The sequence below is a fragment of the Sarcophilus harrisii genome, chromosome 3, assembly GCF_902635505.1.
Source record: "Sarcophilus harrisii chromosome 3, mSarHar1.11, whole genome shotgun sequence".
Lineage (NCBI taxonomy): Eukaryota > Metazoa > Chordata > Mammalia > Dasyuromorphia > Dasyuridae > Sarcophilus > Sarcophilus harrisii.
The window spans coordinates 138,921,190-138,942,300 of NC_045428.1; the positions used below are offsets into that span (position 1 = coordinate 138,921,190).

Sequence of the window (21,111 nt, forward strand, 5' to 3'; positions counted from 1 at the left end):
GACATCTTTTATTCATTCCACATCAGGAAAAGGTCCTAATTCTGCTTTGGTCTTCCCTCCCTTCCCTCACCTACATATAGGTTAAAACCCCTTTTTGTTACCTTTAGCTTTCCTCATTAGCCTCAGCTGATTCTTTAGATAAAGCATTTCTGACATGGATTTCACAGGATTGTGGTACAGATATTCAATTTGTATTTTCTGAATTTTATTCCATCTTCTCTACATTAATATATATATATGTATAGGTTGGTTTATGAGTTTACTCTATAATGAAGAAACTCATTAGTTTCTTCAGATAAATCCCATATTGCTTCCTCACTGGTATTATTTCCCATTATATCCTGAGGATTTCATATTCGAGCATTTCTCATCCATCTGGAGTTGACTTCTCCTGAAACATTTTACTTCATGGTTCTCATCTATTTTTTGAATGCAATAGTATTTTATTGGAATCTTTACAAAGTGATTAGAGTTGATAGAGACAATAATTATCTAATTTGGCATGGTTCAACATGATTGATTTGATCTTAGAAGGAGATATTTTGGGCCAGAACTTGAAACAAGGTACTAAGAACAACTGATGGAAACAATGCTTGTGTTCACACCTTTAGAGAGCTCATAAGTATCTAAGTACTCAATGGAGTTCACACGTTTGGGAGAATTCAGGGTTTAGAAAGAGATATCTGAATTCACACCTCCCTTAGGGCCAGAGAGCATGCTGGGAGATATCCCACAAACCCACTCTCGGAGAAGTAGCATAAATACAACTCCAGTGAGCCACTCGAGAGAGTGTTACTTGGGAGGATTCCCAGGAGTGGGAGAGGAGCACTCTGTAAGAAAGCCTACAAGCCCTATCTTCAAGGCAAGAGAGATCCATCGTATCATCTACTTTGGTGCTGGCTGGAGTCAGAAGGACAAACCTTTGGATTTGGAGACATTCGGGCGGAGCTCTTGGAACCAAGCAGAGAGATAGGTCTCTGAGCTAACTGGGCTATATTGAGAAAACAATAAAAGATTTCAACTTTTATCACCTGGCTGTGTTTTGGAAAAAGAACACCACAGTATTTAATTTCTTAAAAACAGCAGTGCCTGTTACTCCTGCACACACACATGCATCTATGTATGTGTGTGTGTGTGTGTGTGTGTGTGTGTATATATATATATATATATATATATGTAAACATGTGTGTGTATATATACATCTTCTTGTGAATATATCTTCATGATATGCAATACTATCCTACAAAATTCCCATTTTGTCTACATATTTTTCTTTTGAATAAGTAAGACCTATTTAGATTCATGGTTTAGACAAAGGTTTTATCCTATCATATCTCTTAGTGATACCCATGAAGCCAAATTTGTTTCCTTGCATTAGACCTCTAGTTAATTTTTTATTTGTTGCCTAAATTATGTACATTTGAGGCCATGGATTTTACTATTGGTTCTTTTCTTGGACTTTGTATCTTGTGAAATTTTGAAATTATCTTTTATTTTCCTTCCTTCTTTGTGGCAGTATATAATTGGTGATATGTATAATCAGTTTTTTCATTGACTTGTTCTCATCTTAATTTTTAAAGCCCTTTTGATTAGATTTTAAAGATATCCAGCAAATGTATTTTTACTAGTTATGTAAGACATGTTATGTAAGATGGATTAGAACTCAAAAAGACCAGGGTCAGAGAAAGCTTCAGGGTATTGCATGAGTCAAGGTATGAGATGATAAAGATGGTGGCTATGGGAATTGAAGGCAAGAGATAAATTAGATGAGCTTTATGAAGGAAAAAATCAATCTGAAAGAGATGTTGAGGTCAAGGAGTTAAAGATGACTAAAAAGCCATAGGTTTAGGAAACAAGGAAAATGATGCCATTACCAAGATATGGAAGTTAGGGATGAATATTGGGTTCTGTGAGTGAAGTAGAAGATAATGTATTAATCAGTCAATCAATCAATTAATTAATTTGTTTATTTGTTAGATTAAAATTCATCATGTCAATAAATAAACAATCTGGAAATTTCTAAGTAGAAGGAATCAGCAGGTAGGGGGAGATGTTGAGTTGGAGCTTAAGGGAAAAAGTGGGGATAGATCTTTGGTCTTGGAAGTTTTCTTACATGGAATTCAATTTCTAAGGGACATAAAGTAGGAGAAGAATAATGGTTTAAACTTGATGGACATTCATATTCTGAGTAACAGGAGAAAAATCTATCAAAGAAGTCTTACAAGGAGCAATGTAAAAAGGAAAAGGGAGCTAAGACCATCTACTTAGTCTGGCATTTCCTTCCTAGCTATCCATCATACATGTTATGACATGCAGTTTTCTTTCTTGATATTAATGTCAAATTATCATTCAATGAATTGGTATTTATTAAGGTCCAACTATATGCAGAAATGTGCTAAACACTGAAATAAAAATACAAAAGATGAAAAAGTCCTATTCACAATGACATTCTTCTTTTTTAGAAAGCTTTTTATTTTCAAAACATATGCATGGATAATTTGACAACATTGACCCTTGCATAGCCTTGTGTTTCAGATGTTCTCCTTCTTCCCCTTCCCCTCTCCCCTAGATAGCAGGCAATCCAGTATATGTCAAATATGTTAAAATATATGTTAAATCCAATATGTGTAAACATATTTATACAATTCTCTTGCTGCACAAATAAAATCAGATTTAAAAAAAGAAAGTAAATGAGTAAGAAAACAAAATGCAAGTGAACAACAACAAAAAGAATGAAAATGCTATGTTGTGATCTACATTCAGTTACTACAGTCTTCTCTCTGGATGTACAGAATCTCTTCATCACAAGATCATTGGAACGGGCATCAATTATCTCATTGTTGAAGAGAGCCATGTCCACCAGAATTGATCATTTTATAGTCTTCTTATTGCTGTGTACAATGATCTCCTGGTTCTGCTCACTTCACTTAGCATCAGTTCATATAAGTCTCTCCAGGCTTTTCTGAAATCATACTGCCGATCATTTCTTACAGAAAAATCACATTCCATAACATCCATATTCCATAACTTATTCAGCCATTCTCCAATTGATGGACATCCACTCAGTTTCCAGTTTCTTGCCACTATGAAAAAGACAGCCACAAACATTTTTGCACACGTGGGTCCCTTTCCTTTCTTTAAGATCTTTTTGGGATATAAACCCAACACTGCTGGGTCAAAGGGTATGCACAGTCACAATGACATCCTAATAGGGAAGACAAGTACAGAAAAAATATATGCAGCATAAATGCAATATTATGTATGGCACATAAAAAGTAAAAAATACAAGGTAATTTGCAAAGAAAGATGCTAGTAATTGGAAGATCAGGAAAGATTTCTTCTGGAATATATTGTCTGAATTGAATCGTGAAAGAAAGAGAGCATTCAAGGAATGAAAAACAACCAAAAAGGTGTCAATATGGGAGATGGACTGTCAAGTGAGAAACTAAAAGAAGACAAATTTGGATGGATTTCAAGAGTGGGAAGGGGAAAATAACATCCAAATGAGATTGGAAAGATAGATTGCCATTATTTTGGGAAGAACTTTAAAGACTTATATTCCTCAAAGCAATAGGAAGTCACTAGAGTTAGTTGAGTTTGGAATGTATTACAATTTTCTTTAATAATTCATATGGCTCTATCATTTGTGACATTTTTATTTTTAGTCTGTGCCATCTTGTAGAATAATGAATTCCACAACTTTACCACCTGGTATGTGAAATAGCATTTCCTTTCATTTGACCTATCTTACTTCTTTAAAGCTTCAGGAGATTTTAGTAGGCTAAGGTTTGATGAACAGGTTCTTGTTTATTGATGACCCTTGTGATTTTATACATTTTCATCATGTATCTTTTTAATTTTTTGGACTGAAAAATAACTTTGAAAATCTTATCCATGTTAGGAGATTTTATTTATTCCTTTTATTATTTTTCCTTTCTGTATATGCTTTGTCCTACCCTCTATTACAGTGAGCCACAAAGAAAAACTCTTAAGCAAAATCAAAGAACAGAGACACTGCTATCAGTGCATGTAACATTCTATACTTATAGGTCTCTATCTCACCTACTGGTAGGAAAGAGATATATTTTCTTGTTCTTTGGGATCCAGATTGGTACTAAGGACTATTTGACATTTAGCCTCATTTTAGGATTTTTGTTATTATAGTCATATAATCTCCTGTTTGTACTTAATTCATTCTATTAAATCATTCCATGTTCAGAATTCTTCTTATTTGTCATTTCTTATGATGTAAAAAAGTTTCATAACAGACGATTCATGTAAATGCATACACATTTACATGTATATACAAATACAGGTGTACATATAAATGTATATATACATACATGTACACACATATGAATGTGTACATCATGTGTATATATATACAAGTATATGCACATGCATGTGTGTATATTTGTGTATACTACATTCCCAATTAAAATGAAATCACTTCTCCCCTCCAGCTTTTTGCTATCACAAAAAACATTACTATAAAAGTTTTAAAAATTATATATGGGACATTATTTCTATTGTAGTTTCTCCTACTGGGAATTCTACCTGCCCCCTATCCTTGTCTGGGAAATTTCAGTTAGGTCTTTAGATTTTCCCTCTCTAAACCAGAATCTTCCAGACCATTCACAGATGTCCCATGCCTGAAAGCTTCTTGCTCAATGTTTTCCTTCTCTCTATTTTGTGATGTGAACTGACTATGCTAAGCATAGACACTTGTGAAGCTAAACAGTTGGTATCATTCTAAATAATTATAGCATATTTTCAAATATTTATAGCTTCCTATTATACATGGTACTTTCTGATTTCTTTTGCATATCTGTAGAGAAATCTTATTATTCTATTTTATATAAGATTAATTAAAATTATATTGAAAAGATAAGAGAAAGTTTACACTTAGGATTTTAAATTAGAAAGGATCATCTTTTTTCTTCACAAGTGATAAAAATAAAGCCTCTCAGAAGATTTCTTTCAGTCTTCCAAATAGTTTTTTTTGGCTAAATAAGTAATTCCCTGATTAATAATGAAAATTATGACTAGTTTTTGATTATGAATGTATAGATATCTCATTTCTTGATTCATCTAAACTCCTAGTTTCTTTCTCCTTTGTTGGTTGTTGATTATTGTGCTCCATCAAAAAATGAGCCAGAAAATGAAAGGAAACAATGCCAATTAGGCAAATCACTTTTATTTTCTTTCCTGTTGCTTCTCTTCTTTCCTTGCTTTTGTCATTACTTTCTTTCCTTTTATTTATTCTCCCTTCCTTCCTCTGTCTTGCCCTCTTTTTCTCATTTCTTTTATTGCCCTTCTTCCTTTCACTAATAGAAGAGAGAAAAACATTTGTCTATGAGGGCTTATATTTCAATTTTATCATCTAAACTATCTTGGCAGGATTATGGAAGGCTAAGCACATTTTCCCATTTTCAACTATTTCTCCCAGTTAAAATAAAATTTGAAGTATATTCTCTTGTTTTAAGTAGTCATTTGTCTTTTTGGAACTCTATATGAAATTTACACTACATCAAAAAGTCTGTAGACATTGAGTAGGCTTTTAATGGACATTTATATATTGTTGAAAGGTACACAAAGTATCTTGAATATTGATTGAAAAAATCCATTCTTTAACTATTTTAACTGTGGCAGTTATTAAATTATATTCAATACTTGTTACTTTACTTTTATTCAAATGATTACAACCTATGGTAATTTTATAACCATTTTATTGTAAAATGATACTGAAAACATTACTAACATTTGAACATCATCTTTGTCTGTGACATAATACAAACAAAAGTAATTGCTGTATGGAAGATAAAAAACAGGGATTGATTCCCAGTCTTCTGGGACTTCTCAATTCAGAATTGGCTACCATGCTCCTACATCTCCTGCTATTAGAATGTGAGCTCCTTGAGTACATGAATTCTATTTCACTTTTGTATTTGTATTCCAAACATTTAGAATATTTTTTGGAATATAGTGCTTAATAAATACTTTTTATTTATTCATTCACTTGTCCATTCGTCCATTCAAGGATAAACCCTAGATCAAAGAAGGTAACATAAGGATGGAAGGGAGAGCAGGGTTAAAAGCAGATCCAAGATCTCAGCAATCTGAGAGCCTTAATGAGAAGACAGAGAAACTGATGCACACTGATTTTATGATTCTGAGCAAATCTGTTAACGTCTTAGGATTCCTATCAATCCATTATCCCTATAAGTTACAGAATAGGAGCTGTTGTGTATTAATGAAAGGATTTTCCTAAGTGGAACTTCCCTATACTCATAGAATTACAGGTTGGAACTAACACCAAAACTCTATCAGTAAATCCAAAGAATGTGGTTGATATAGATCATTTAGATTTTAATTGAACATATCTCTTTCATTTTCATGCTCTTCCTTTTAGAAAAGATATAGAGTTATGGACTAGATTATAATATATTTAGTTGAGTTTAGAATGGAGGTAATCAAAGAATAATCTCTAAATGAATTCATGTCCATTTGGAAGCATGGCTCAGGGATTTGTATTCTTTCCTGTGCTATTTCACATTTTGACTTTGAATAAAGGCATAGATGCATGCTTTTTACTGATGACACACAATTAAGTGAGCTGGATATGTCATGAATGGTAGAATCTTAAAGAGCTTAGCAGACAAAAAGTTGGACTAAATCTAATAAGTGGAAATTTGATAAGGATAAATATAACACTTATTATGTAGACTAAAAATATGTCCTATTCATAAGCCCAAGCTGAATGAAGCATGATTAGACAGTATTTTATGCAGTATCTGGGGTTTAGGGAACTTTTAACATGAGCTAGCAGTGCTCTGTGGAAGCAAGTAAGCTAATGTAATCATAGACTTAAGAGAGCCACAATGTCTAGAAATATGAAAGTGGTAATTCTACTCTATCTTTCCCTGATCAACTCTAAAGGCCTCTAGTTTATGCTAGCAAATTGAATAATATCCAGATGAGGGGAACCAGGACACTAAAGGAGGAACTCAAAATCATGGCATATGAATATAATTTGAAAGAACTGGAATGTTCAGTCTGGAAGGGAAAAAAAAGAGGAATAAGATAGCTTTGTTCAAATTTCAGGGCTCTAAACTAGAAAAGAGCTCAATTTTTTCTTCTTTTTTTCCCCCATTGGACAGAAATATGAGTCATGGGTAGAAATTTTAAATAAACTTGATTTAGACTTGCTGTCAGAAAACAAACAAACTTTCTAACCATTGGGACTCTCTGAAAGTGAATGAGTTGTTTTGAGAGGTAATACACTTCTCTTTGACAGAGATCAGCAAAAGATGTTTGGATGACTATTTGTTTTCAAAGGATCATAAACTGATACTAGATTTAAAGATCTTCTAGTCCAACCTCCTCTTTCTACAAATAAAGACACTTAAATTGAGAGAAATATTTTTATAGTCACTAGTGACTGTAACTTCAAAGTCACTATCACAATAAAGTGTCCTTAGTGGGATTCATACCTGGATTTTCCTAATTCTAAGTCCAGGAGTGTCCACTTTGCCAATATGCCTCCCTGTATGCTAGCTCAATCTCTCTGGCTTCAGAAGTATATTGGAGTGAGTATCATTTTTAGGTTAAGTGGGATTCTTACCTCCTTCTTTAACTTAGTTCCTAGTCTTTATTTTATCTCAGCAACATTATAGAGAAGTGTTTGCCCCACCTCAGGAAAGTTTGAGCTAGATGATTTCTGATGTCCCAGATTATGTTAGTTATATAAAGTTAGTGATTATGTGCCACTGTTCCTACTGAATTACTTTTATTTTATGGGAAAAGAACATAGAAGCAAGAATCTGAAACCCCCCAAAAAAACATATCTTCTCCTGAATTTTGCCTAGTGTTAGCCATTTTTTAAAATTTCAGTTGTACATGGGGAAATTAAAAGCTATTCAGAAAAATATTATTTCTTTGTTGAATACTTGCATTGTCCATTTTAATGAGAATAATAGTTTGAATATAACTTCATAAAATAGCAGTCTTTTTGTGTAACCAATGAGGGTCATTTCAGGACATTTTCAACTGTGCGTATTTTCTAAAAGACTTACATGCCAAAAAAGAAGATTATCAGCAATATTTGAAGAAACTGAATTTTGTGTCATTTTCTAATTTTTTAATTTTAGGTTTTATACGATTATGTACTTATATATTCCAAATATGAGAGGAGTCATTGAAAGAAACACTGGGTCCTCTGACGATGGTCTAATGAAATAAAGTAGCATGTAATATAATTTAATATACTTTCATTTCTCCCATGAAAATCAAACAAAAGTGCAATAGAAAAAAATCTCTAAAAGTGAGGAAGCAAAAAAATGTACTTTTTTTGAGGAGAATGCTGTTTCTTATCTTACCTTATATAGGGGGAAAGTATAAAGAAATGAAAATGGCTAAGTGTTTAAGCCATGGTAGAGCATTGGTAGTGAAAATTTTGAAATGTATTCAGCCTCCAGATTTAGAAAAATAATTATGTGTTCACTTTTATATGGGAGCATAATTTCATGAAATCATCAGGTATTAAAAAATATGCTCTAAAGTTCTCAAAATTCTGCACCTTGATATAAATTGTAGCTTTCTATTCCAAAATGAAAGCTTTGAAGAGAAAATTATATTTTTGCTTTGAGAATTCCTCTTGGGGCAGCTAGATGGCACAGTGGATAGAGTACTGGCTTTGAAGTCAGGCAGATCTGAGTTCAAATTTGGAATCATGAACTTAACACATACTAGTTGTATGACCCTGAGCAAGTCACTTAACCTCAATTGCCTATCAAAATAAAGAAAAAAGAGAGAAAAAAGAAAGATAATTCCGCTTACATGTCAGAAATAAATATAAGCCTTTATGGATATGTTGACTTTTATGAGTCCTCAGATAACACATTAATTTAAAACAAATGATCTTTAATCAAACAGAATACTAAATGAAGTATTAAGATAATATACACCCATGCACATTTATTGTGTAGTCTCCCATTGATCATTATGTCTGTACTGGGGAGAAAACATATTCAAGAAACAGAGATGGTATAGAGGATTCATGGATTCACGTAGAGAATATATGTGTCCAGGATAAGCTGCAGTTTTGATGCAAAAAGCCATTTCTGCCTTCTAATAATATCTAGCACTACTTTCTGGTTTCTTCATTGAATGTGTTGTCTTTGCTGAGTTTATTCAATTGTTCTTTTAATTACTACTTTTCTTTGCTGTCATTTTCTGAACTTCACCTCTTCAGGGTCAATCACTATCTTTCTTGGCTCCCACATTCTATAGAAGAATAACAAGAAAGCATCTTTCTGAACCAGGACAGAATGACAAATCTTTTAGTACTTAGTATAAGCAACAAATATTTCAGGTATTATAATTGGATGGACCATATCTGCCTAAGCATAGTCACTCAAAATCAGTATACTTCAGGCTAATATTGTCTTTTCTTTTGACACTCTTCCTGATGCTAATTTGAAGTCAACTATCTTGGACAATTGACTTAGGGCTAGACAATTCCTCTTTAAACTTTGGTGGGGATTCTGCATCCTAAAATGACTCATATTTCTTCCCCCATGGAATAAAAATCACAAAATGAAACTTTTCCCCTTCCTTCTTTCTAAAACCTACAAGAGTTGTATGTGTAGGACATACCTATCAAGTCCAGCTTATTCCAGAACCCTGCTTGATTGGATTACAAAGCTGAGCAAGTACAAAAGTTAGTGAAAAAAAGAAGCCATTTTCATTGTCTTACACTTTTATGTCTTTATTATATATATATCTGTCAATAATAATTGACAGATATGACAACCAGAAAAAACCTTTCCTACTTGCTGTCTGTCTTTCAACATTATTAATATAATTTTTCATGTTGGGCTGAGAGAGACTTTAGTGTAGAAGTCTAAGAATAATGTTTTTAAATGCATATAATACAATAAATGAAATTATATAGGAAATATGATGCATATTGAAATGAAGTTATCGCAATTTTTTTATGTTCATAAACTCCAGATTAAGAAATTTGGAAGTCTAACCATTTCATTTTATAGTTGGGATTATGAAACTTTGCCCAAGTGACTTGTCCAAGATCATACAGGTAGGAAATAGCAATCCTGGAATTGCAGCCCAATATATCAATCTTTATGCCCTATCACTTTTTGACTAAGGTTAATTTTTATAGATGAAGTATTCCCAATCCATCAGGTCATGTAGCTAGTTAGTTCTAGTGTTGTTGCTATTGATGTGTTGCCATTGTATGTGTGTGTGTGTATAAGTTGGTTCTCATAGATTTATTTTTTAAATTTTATTTTTATGACTCTAATTTTTCTTCTTCTGTTTCATAATGTTTTGGTGTTAGTAAAGTTCTGTAGTATCCTACTAAGATGGAAAGGTTTTAAGTTTGAGCCCCTGAACAGATTGTATTCTTTTCATCTCGGAGCCACTTATAAAACTGTAGAAAAGTCTACCTTCCCATTATCATAGGGTGATAAGAAATTATCAGAACCATTATTAAAGAAAAACACTTTGGCAGCAATGTACAGATCTGAGAATTGGACTCCAAATTATTAGGTTATCATCACATTCTGAGGGGCTGAACTGAGCTGCTATCTACTTGAGTAGAGAGAAGGTGAAAGGTTAATGTGAAATTATGAAGAGAGAAACTATAATATTTGAAAACTGATCTTGGGATGTGAGAGAGAATGTAAAGTTGAAGGTGACATTTCACTGTGACTAAAAGTGATACTTTTAATAAAAAACAGGCAAAGGTGATATAAGGGATGGTTTGGAGGAAGATAATTTGAACTTAGATCTGATGTGCCTTCAAGAGCTCTTCTTTGAAATATTGTCACAAGGACATGCATAAAGGTAAAATATAGATCATAAATTAGTTTAGCAGGGACATATATAACTTAACAAAGAAAGTCAGATTATTTACCTCAGTAAAGCCAATGATCCCAGTGCAAAGATAGGATACTCTCTTTATTAGCACTTAAGAAAGGAGGAGTCTGAGTAGTTGGCTATACTAAGACAGGTGAGTTGGTATTCAGACATGGGTAATCATACCCTTCTATGACAATAAAGAAATGTTTACTATTTTGTTTGAATAATTTGTCTTTGGTAATTTTTATTAGGGAAGATGGAAGCAAAGACAGGTAATAACGAATGATTACAAAATTGGGGCAAAATTCTGTAAGATAAAGATCAAGAGGACAAGTTGTGGGTGGTAAGAAAAACTAAAGACAAAAGACAAAATGTATTTTAATTGTAGTCAGGAAAACAAAAGGGAATGCTTGGAGATAGATGAGATAATGAAAATAACAAATGAGAGATAAGAATTCTCATTTCTTATTTTTTACATGTATATGAAGAAAAAAAATATAGGCCTAGAAGGTCAAATAAAAAATAACTAATAGGGTACTTATACTCCAGGTAAGTAACAAAGTACTAGGGAGATTCTTTGATAGACTAGAAAAAAGGAAGATCTTTTATTGATTTTTCCAAAAAAATGAGAATGGAATACTTGTCTTATTAATTATCTTATGATTTCATTGATCATCATATGCTGTGAATAAAAAGGTTTCCAGGAGTTATTAAAGAACATATAGTAAATGAAGTAGTAACCATGAATACCTGATTGGCATCATCAAGAACAGTGAATGTCAAAGATATCTTGTTATGAGTTATAAAACAGATCATGGATATGATATAGAGTTGTCCTATATATTGGCAAACTGTTTGATTAAAATCTCCTCATTTATGCAGAAAATACAGGGTGATGTAGGTTAGATAATAATATAATTGGATGGATACAGAATTGATTGAATTCACACCAAAGTGTAGCCAATACAAGTCCAAAGACATCTTAAGGTGTCAGTGGAGCATCAATCTGTGCTCAACTTTGTCATAGAAAACTTTTTTTTTTTATCAGTGATTTAGATAACGCCATGGGAATCCTGCTTAAATTTGTAGGTGACACAAAGGTGTAAAGGAAAGACACTGGATAACACTGTCAGGTTCTGGAAAGTTCTTGATTAGAATATTAAGATTGTTTAAAAAAGTGAAATTGCTTCAATATAAAGGTAAAGTTTCCCATTTGTATTTAAAAAATAAACTTCATAAATATAAGAATGGGATATCTTCCCCAGTAACCTACAGCCATTACATAGCAGTTTTTCTGGGTGGAAAAAAAGAGATTTTAATGGAGTTTGTAAGCTTAATAAGAGCCAACAGCTTGATATGGCAGCCAAAAAGCTGATGTAATCTAGGCCACTTTGAGAGAAACTGACTGCATAGGACTAAGGAAGATGATATGGGCCTTTTTAGGTTACGTACCTGGAATATTGTGATAATTTCTGAGCCCTTTATTTTAAGAAAGACATTGATAAGCTGTAGAGTTTTCAGAAAAGGAGAACCAGGATGGTAGAAACTCTCAAGTTTATGCCATGTCACAGGTGGTTGAAGGAAATGGAGTTATTTAGTTTGGAGGAAAGACAATTTGAAGCTTAGAACCTGATAGCTGCATTCAAGTGTTTTTAGAGGAGCTAGATTTCTGTTTTGTGTATGATAGCATGTGTTTTAGGTAAGGATAGGAGTTGTAAAGAAACAAATTGTTTTGATGCCAAAATAACAACAACAACAATAATTATAATAGCTAACATTTATGCAATCATTACAATGTTCCAGGCACCATGCCCAGTGCTTTACAAGTATTTATCATTTGATTCTCCCAACAATCCTGTGAGGGAAGTACTATTGTCACCCTCATTTTATAGATGAAACTAAGAAAATTTTCCTAACAAGAAGAGATATCTAAAAGAAGATGGATGGGTTGTTTTGGAGAGGTAGAAGAGTCCCCCTCATTTGAAGTATGCTAGTAAAGACACAATATCTGATTTCTAGCAATGATATTGCAGATGCTATGTTTCAGGTCATAGTTGTAATAACCACTGTTTCCCTCCCACTATGATTTTTTTTGATTTCATGAATTACAACTATTGAATACTGAATTAAGGCAGAGCACTAAATATTTGTATCAGATATGACAGTGTTTTATATTTAAGGTCCCAAGGACCCTTATTTCAAAATCAATTCTTCTTTCATCAAAGTGACATTTTCTTCCTAAGGTAATAGAATATATATCAAACAGTGTCTATATAATCTCTCTTTCCCAATCAGTGATGATTTTGTTGTTGTAATCTTTCTTGATGTTAGTTGCTTCAGTAACTTGTATCTTTGTGATTGCAGTTCTGTAAGTGGGGGAATTGGTCAATATTTCGTAGTAACTTGGTGTCAAAATTGTAAAAGCTAAGAATAAATTTTACAAATGGTATTCGAGCAAGAAAAAAATGAATGAAAAAAGCACTTATGTGTAAAGCACTGTGCTAAGTGGTGAAGATAAAAGAGTTGCTCTCAAGAAGCTTACATTCTAAGGTTTGTTAAGTAAGAATGTTCAAAATGAACCCACGTCTGTTTGTGTTTGGTAATAAAGTGGGGTTCACTGACAATATTCTAAACAGTGGCTCAATAGATATACAATCCATTCATTATGTTTGCTTACACATCTCTAATACCCTTCCTGTATGTGAAAAAGTGCTTTTGTTCTAAAGTTTTTTTTTTTCCTTAAAGATTCTACAATGCAATGACTCATTAAAGGACAATCCTTGTTATAACTCCCCAGGAAGATGTACTACCATTTATAATTACACTTTACAGTTTTATATATGGATCTGACTTTTGAATCATTTTAATCATATTTCTGTCCAAACCAACTTGATTTAATATCTTCCTGTAGGCTATTATGTGTCAGGTATCTTAGGGAAAGTCAGATATATTCTATTCCTCTGAATTCCTTTCACTGGTAAAATTTGTTATCATGTAGGAAGAAAAAAAAGCAATCAAGATCGTTTGACAGCATAACTTTGTTAGCTCTTGTAATATCCTCTGAGTATGGTATATTATTTCTATATTTGATGTTTTCTTTTATAAGGGATAAAATTGACATGTTATAGTTGTTTATGGCATCATTGTTCTAGTTACATGTTCCTTCTCTGTGCCCCAAATTCAGATATTTGTCATATTATGCTTGATTCTATAATCAGAATATGTACTTAGTATTCAAAACATAGATATCTTGGCTTCAGAGAATATACCAAATAAAATTCTAAAAATTCCATTTATGCTTTTGTAATGTGATGGCACCTAAGAAGGTAAGGACATGAAACTGAGGGCATCATTCTAAATACTATTTGTAATATCATTTAAATAGGCAACAAGCATTTATTAAGCATCTGCTGCATCCTCAAAGATGCTGCTAGGTGCTAGGGATACATAGACAAAATAGAAATTGAACTTGTCCTTAAGAAACTTTATATATATATATATATATATATATGTATGTGTGTGTGCGTATACATATTGTCTATATACATACATATAATCTACTTTGATTCCATGGGTTTAATTGTCATCTGTATGCATGTATGTATATAGACAATATGTACACACATAGTCATAAATAAAACAGATATGAAGTATCTTGGTTGTGGTTGGGTGCCATAAACTGGGGTACCTGGAAGAGTTTCATGTGGAAAGATGGTGATATAGAGTGTTTCTTGAAGGAAAATATGGTTTCCAAAGGGATGAAGGGAAGAAAGAAAGCATTATAGGTATGGGAGACAGCCAGTAAAAAATCAGAAATAAGAGATGGAATGTCATGTGTGAGCACCAACAAGGTTAGTTTGAATGAACCATAGAGTTTGGAAATGGATAAATGTGCAACAATGCAAGAAAGATTTGGATTAATCTCAATTAGACATCAGATAACAAAGGAATCTTTTTTTCCCTCCAAATGCATTTGAAAAGGGGCTACTTCTTTATTCAACAAATTCAATTTCATTAAGTGTTAATGGCAGAATTTCAGAATTTAGATGAAGACCATAGTGGCAGTGGGTTTTTATAGCTTTTAAGTTTGCTTATCTCTTTATTGTCACAATTTTGCAAAAGAAGCACTTGATGCTCCCTCAAATACTCTTGCTTCCTCTGTGTACCTTATATATCTATTCTAGTGATTTACTCTCCCATTTCTCTTTGGCTCTATACAGATGGTTTGTGCCACTTTTGTTGTCATTCCATTCTTTTTTCTTTGTTAGGCCCTTTTGTTTTTCCTCTAACCCCTGAAGTTCCTGCTTCTTACTTTACTGAAAAAAATCAGCTCTCTCTTTTCCTATTTTCTTCATTTCAAAACCCTTAATATTTCCTATGCTCTGGTTTTCTTCTTTGACAAAAAGATGACTTTATTCCTTACCAAAGCCAGTTTTCTGCATATTCATTTGATCCTACCTCTTCTCAAATTTTCCAAATTTTATTCATTCCCAATCTTGATTCCCTTTTCCCATTAGCGTATTCCTTCCTTACAGCTTTCAAATATACTTAATTTCTCCTCTGCCCTTTAAAACAAGAGAAACTCACTATACTTTATCATCCCTTCAAGCTATTAATGTATATTTCCCCTTTCTTTCTCAGGTAAATTTCTTGAAAAGGTTTACATTTGATGTCTCCAACCCCCTTCCTTTTATACATCTAGTTTCCACCCTTATCACTCAACTGAAACTATTTTCTTCCAAGTTACATTCATCTAACTCCAAAATTTAATGTTATTTTCTCATTTCAAATCTTTCCTCACCTATCTTCTACATTTCACACTAATGATCCTTTTTCCTGTTGGTTATTAAGTGCTCTTTGGGCTTTTGTGATAATATTTTTTTGGTTCACTTTCGATTTCTCTGACTGCTTTTTCTTAGGCTCCTATTCAAGCTCACCATCTGTATCATGACTTCTCAATATTCTCTTCTAAAATCATTTTTCTTTTCCTACTGTCACTCTTGGTAATCTACTTTGATTCCATGGGTTTAATTGTCATCTGTATGCATGTGTTTTTGAAATTTATATCCAACTTCATTCTCTCATTTGAGATTTAGTACCACATAATGAATTGTTTATTGGACATTTCTAAGTTGATATCACACAAATCTTATACTTTACATGTCTAAAACTAAATGTATTATTTGTTCCTTCCCTTTGCCTCATAGATTCTCTCTTCTTTTAAAATGCATCTTAGACACCATGTTCTTTATAATGCCTTCTTTAGTCCTCTCAATAACTAACACCCTCTCTCCAAAACTGCCTTATATTTGAATACTCTACATGGTTTAACTTTGATTTTATATTTATGGTGTATATATTTGTTTCTCCATTAGAATATATACTCATTGTCAGTATGATTTGTTTCATTCTTTGCACCTGCATCATCAGGATCTAGGACAGTGTTTGGAACATAGTAATTATTTAATAGATTAGTTCACTGATTTATTGCCATGATTAACAATTGTTCAGCCTCCATGTTCATGAAATAGGAAATTCTTTTATTTAATCATAATTTTTTATCATTTTTTCTTTTCTTAATCTTTTAAATCCCTAATCTTATTTTTTCATCTCTTATCTCCATTTCTTTCACTCTATTTTTTTTTCTAGGCCATGGAGTCTGGAAGACTTTAATTCAAATCTCATCTCTGATGCATATTATTGGTGTGATCAGAATCAACTGACAATCTTTTGGCATTACCAGATAGCTTTCTAAAACTAAAAAAGTTATAGTTGAGTTGTCCTTCTATTGAGAATTCTACAAATAGAAGAAGAAATCATAATTTTGGATAAAAAATCCAACCATTTGAGTTATATGCAGAATATGGAAATTTCTCATTTTTGTTAGTATTCTATGAATGCTTTCTTATCATTGTTTTATGTTGTAAGATTTCTAAGGCCAGTAGCAGTGGTTTTGCTATGATTCATACAATCAGGTTATAGATTATGAGCTGGAAGAAAACTTAGAGATCATGAAGTTCAACTTCCTTATTTAACATATGAAGTAATTCATGTTCAGAGAGGTGAGTAATTTGACTAAGGTCATATGAGTATTAAGTGGAAGGATTGGGCTATGAATCTAGGTTTTCTCTTTCCAAATACATTAGTCTTTCTATTTTATTATATTATAGCATCAATTAAATTCTCATGATGTCTAGGGTATTTTCTTATGTAAAGAGAGCCATCTCCAGCCAGTCAGAAGACTGTGAGGACTGAATGTGATCACAATGTGAATGTAGTATTTGCACATTTTTTGTTGTTTGCCTGCTTTTGTTCTTTCTCATTTTTTTTCTTTTTGATCTGATTTTTCTTTGCAGCATAATAAATATAGAAATATGTATAGAAGAGTTACACATGTTTAACATATATTGAATTACTTGCTGTCTAGAGGAGGAGAATGAGAGAAAGGGAGGGAAAAAAGTTGCAACACGTGGTTTTGCAAGGGTGAATATTGAAAATTATCTTTGCATGTATTTTGAAAATACATGTTTTAATTGTAAAAAAAAAAAAAAAAAGGAGGTATACCTTTCGGATGTAAACTGTGTTGCTAATGGAAAAGGAGAAAACCAAGAACAGTTGTGAAACACAGAAAATAGTCCCACAGAACAACACACTTACTCAGAATGAAATAACTATGATGGTTTTTCTCAGCTTCTAAAGGGCATATCCTACAGAATTTTGAAGGAAATAGATATTCAACTTTGATTCCAATAAATTTTGGTGACAGACAAATATAAAAGTAGCAGAAATAAAGATTTTGTTAAATCATCATGAGATAGGAGTCAACTAAATGAAAAGATTATGCTTTAAGGAAGCTGAGTTTAGGGCTCACAGAGAACTTGAAGTCAGGAGAATTTGATCCCATAAGTAGAGCTGATCTCAATAGAGAATATCAACTGGATCTTGGAAGCGATCTCAGAACTTTTACTTCCTGTTGCTTCTAGAAAGAGCAGAGTGTAGTAGGAAAAGACTTTGACTTCATTGCTTAAAATAGGTGAACCGAGGTTTTACTTTTCCCTTTCTCTGCATTGCCACCATTTGAGAGCCTATTTGAGAGATGGAAGCCTCAGAGTTGAATTAAGAGAACAGATCTGGAAAAGCTCCATCAATCTGAGCCTTATTTGCTTCTACTTTTACCGAAAAGAGCATAATATTACATCAGTAATTCAAAAGAGGGGTGGCCTAATTGGAAAAACCAGAAAAGTAATGGCCATGACTTAGCAAAACAAAGGATAGCTGGTCTGCATTTTAGAGATATGAGTTGTTCTTGGCGCTTTTGTTTCTTATGGATAGAGTAGAATGTCCCATTTTGTGGATTAACTATTATCACTATTATTATTACTTTGGTTTCTGTTTAGTAAATGTTTCTGATTAACTGATTTTCTAAGTAAAGTTCACAGTATAGATATCCCTTCATTCTCTAAGAAGACCAATGATGTCATGAGAGTGATGTCTTGACTGAGTCTTGAATTAGATTTAAATGAGACAGAGATGTGCAAAGCCATCAGCTTACTCTCTCTACCCAAGTTATCAAAATCCAATGAGAAGACCAAAGTCAAGGGAATTGGTGATGGCAACTCTGATACTCTGGTATCTGTTTCTGCTCCCTCTGTGAATCCCTAACTTGGGTTACATAAAAAAAGCTCACCAGGTGAGAGAGGGGGGAAGTAGAGGGAGGAAAAGAAGAAGAGGGTTGGGTGCCATACTTAGATAAAGTGAATACTTCATAAAGATTTTGTTTTTGATGTTAATAAGTGAGAGTAGCATGATGAAGTGCCTGAAAGTGAGGACTGGATTTCGAATGCTTTCAAAATGATACTTGAATAACTTTCTAACTCTGTTTTTTCATCCACATGATCTCATTATAAGGTCCTTTAACTTTCTCCTGGTTTTATTCTGATACAGGAGAGATTATATTTCAATATACTGAACTGTAAAATCCAAATGGGGAAGAAGCAAAAGTACTTGAATTCATAAGGTAAATTATGATCATTTTCTGTTTTTGGTGTGTTGTGTGTTTCTTTGAATCTTTTCCTTTTACTTTTCAGCATAAGTACAGTGATATTTGTTTATAAATTTTCTGCTGAATATGGTGGACTTAGGCATCCTGGATAATTCATTAACTAGGCATGTAACTCCCTTGATCTGAGGTCATATAGTTCAGGTTTTACAAACATAAAAAAGTGTTTTGATAATTAACTTTTCCTTCACTATTTGTATAAATTACCTGAACCCAATTTTTATCAGAGGACGTTATTAAACTAATGAGTACTTTACGTTTTTGAATCGTGTTTGAAGTGACGTATGGGTCATGATTTTGAGATATATAAAAAGATCAAAAGACTTATAGTTTGATATTTGAAATGAAATTTGATAGTATTTACCCTCTTTAATTAAATAAAACCTATAATTTGTACAAAGAAAAGAATTTAAGTATTTTAGTAGAATATAACTTTTAACTGTAAAAAAAATAACTTCCAAAATCTTTTCTTTATATCAGTCTTCATGTAATTAAAAATAACTAGATTTTCATGCCATTTCAATCTTTCCCTAAGATAGAAATAATAAGGCTTTTTTCTATGTCTTTCATTCTCCTTGAGAGGAGTAGAATTTTTTTTAAAAAAAGTATTATAGAAGAATAGGAGTAGAAGAAATTGTGATTGTCTTTTAATAAGTCATATTTATTTCAACAATTTGAGGCTAGTTAGTAAACTAATATCCTTTCTAAGACTTCATATTTATCTTTTCTTATTATGAAATAATGTCTACAAATGAATTTATATCTTCCTATAATTGTGATTTTTCTAATTTTGTCTTTCTTCACTGATAGCAATTGAGAATTGTAAAATATTTTATAGGCATTATAAATATAGCACTTAGTACAATGCTTACTACTTAAAATTGCTTATGTATTTATCTTTTTTAGGTCTTTCATCAATCTTATGGGATAAATCTTATGAGTATTATTCTATACAATTAACTTATGAGATAACCAGATTTAGAGAGATTAAGGGACTTGCCCATGGTTCCTCAGCTAGTATGTCCAAGGCAGAATTTAATCCTAGATGAGGGACCGTGGGACAGTCCCTTAATTCTCTCAAGTTTCTTACACTGTGAATCAGGACCTCATATGGAGTTATGTAACTGAATATGGTGGTCATGAAAAATTTGTGTAATATTACTCAATACCTTAAGCTATAATTTCTCTTTGATTGTTAGTATTTGGTTTCTTCTTTTCTTCTTCTTTTTTTTTCTTTTCTTTCTTTCTTTTTTTTTTTTTTTGCTGAGGCAATTTGAATTAAGTGACTTGTCTAGGGTCACATAGCTAGGAACTAAGTGGCTGAAGTCAGATTTGAACTCAGGTTTTCCTGACTTCAGGGTTGATGCTCTAACCACTTTACCACCTAGCTGCCCTTTTCTTATTTTCTTTAAAAATTTTTTTAAAATTTATATTATGTTGCCATTATTGGAATTAAGCTTGAAAATGATCTCATTTCTATGGGATAAGCAAAGTTCTATAGCCAAAAATTGTATGCTATTATTGAACTTGGGGAAAAAAAACTCTAAAAAATATGAATCTTTTTTTCCCTAATATTTCCTCAAGTAATAACAATATAGAGGCATTGATAATTTTTTTTTACTTTCTTTATATTCTCAATTCTTATCACAATGCTTGGCAAACAGAGAGTCCTTTATAAATGCTTCTTGATTTGCTGACTTAAAATATACTCTTATAATAAAATATATTGTAGAACTCAAAGAAAGTGTGAAGTCATTTTACAGATGGGACTATATCTAATGTGCAAAAAATCTTGGATGAGACAGCTGGACCTTTATATTTTCATTCTGTTAGCAATCATTTAAGTATCTATCTATCTATATGTGTGTGTGTGTACATATATAATATATATATAATATGTAATATATATCCAGGGTATTCTGAGAGGTGCTGAAAAAGATGACAAAGTTTAGCCTATTTAAAGCTAGGGTCTTTATAAGGCATAAGATCTAGGAGAGGGTAGAAGTCACACATAATTATGTAACTATGCATGAAAATCTGTACTTCTGCAATGAATTTAGCTTAAATCTTGAAGTATTTGTGATACTTTTTATATGTAATTGCCTTTCACTTTAAAGGTCTTATTTTTATTTTTTGTTCTATTTTCAGTCAGAGTTACTATAGCTTAT

General features: G+C 32.3%; 1 protein-coding gene across 1 annotated transcript in view; it reads left to right on the top strand.

Moving 5' to 3' along the window:
- Positions 1–21,111, top strand: part of GPC5 (glypican 5) — a 2,065,974-nt gene that overhangs the window by 140,788 nt on the left and 1,904,075 nt on the right. The window lies entirely within an intron of this gene.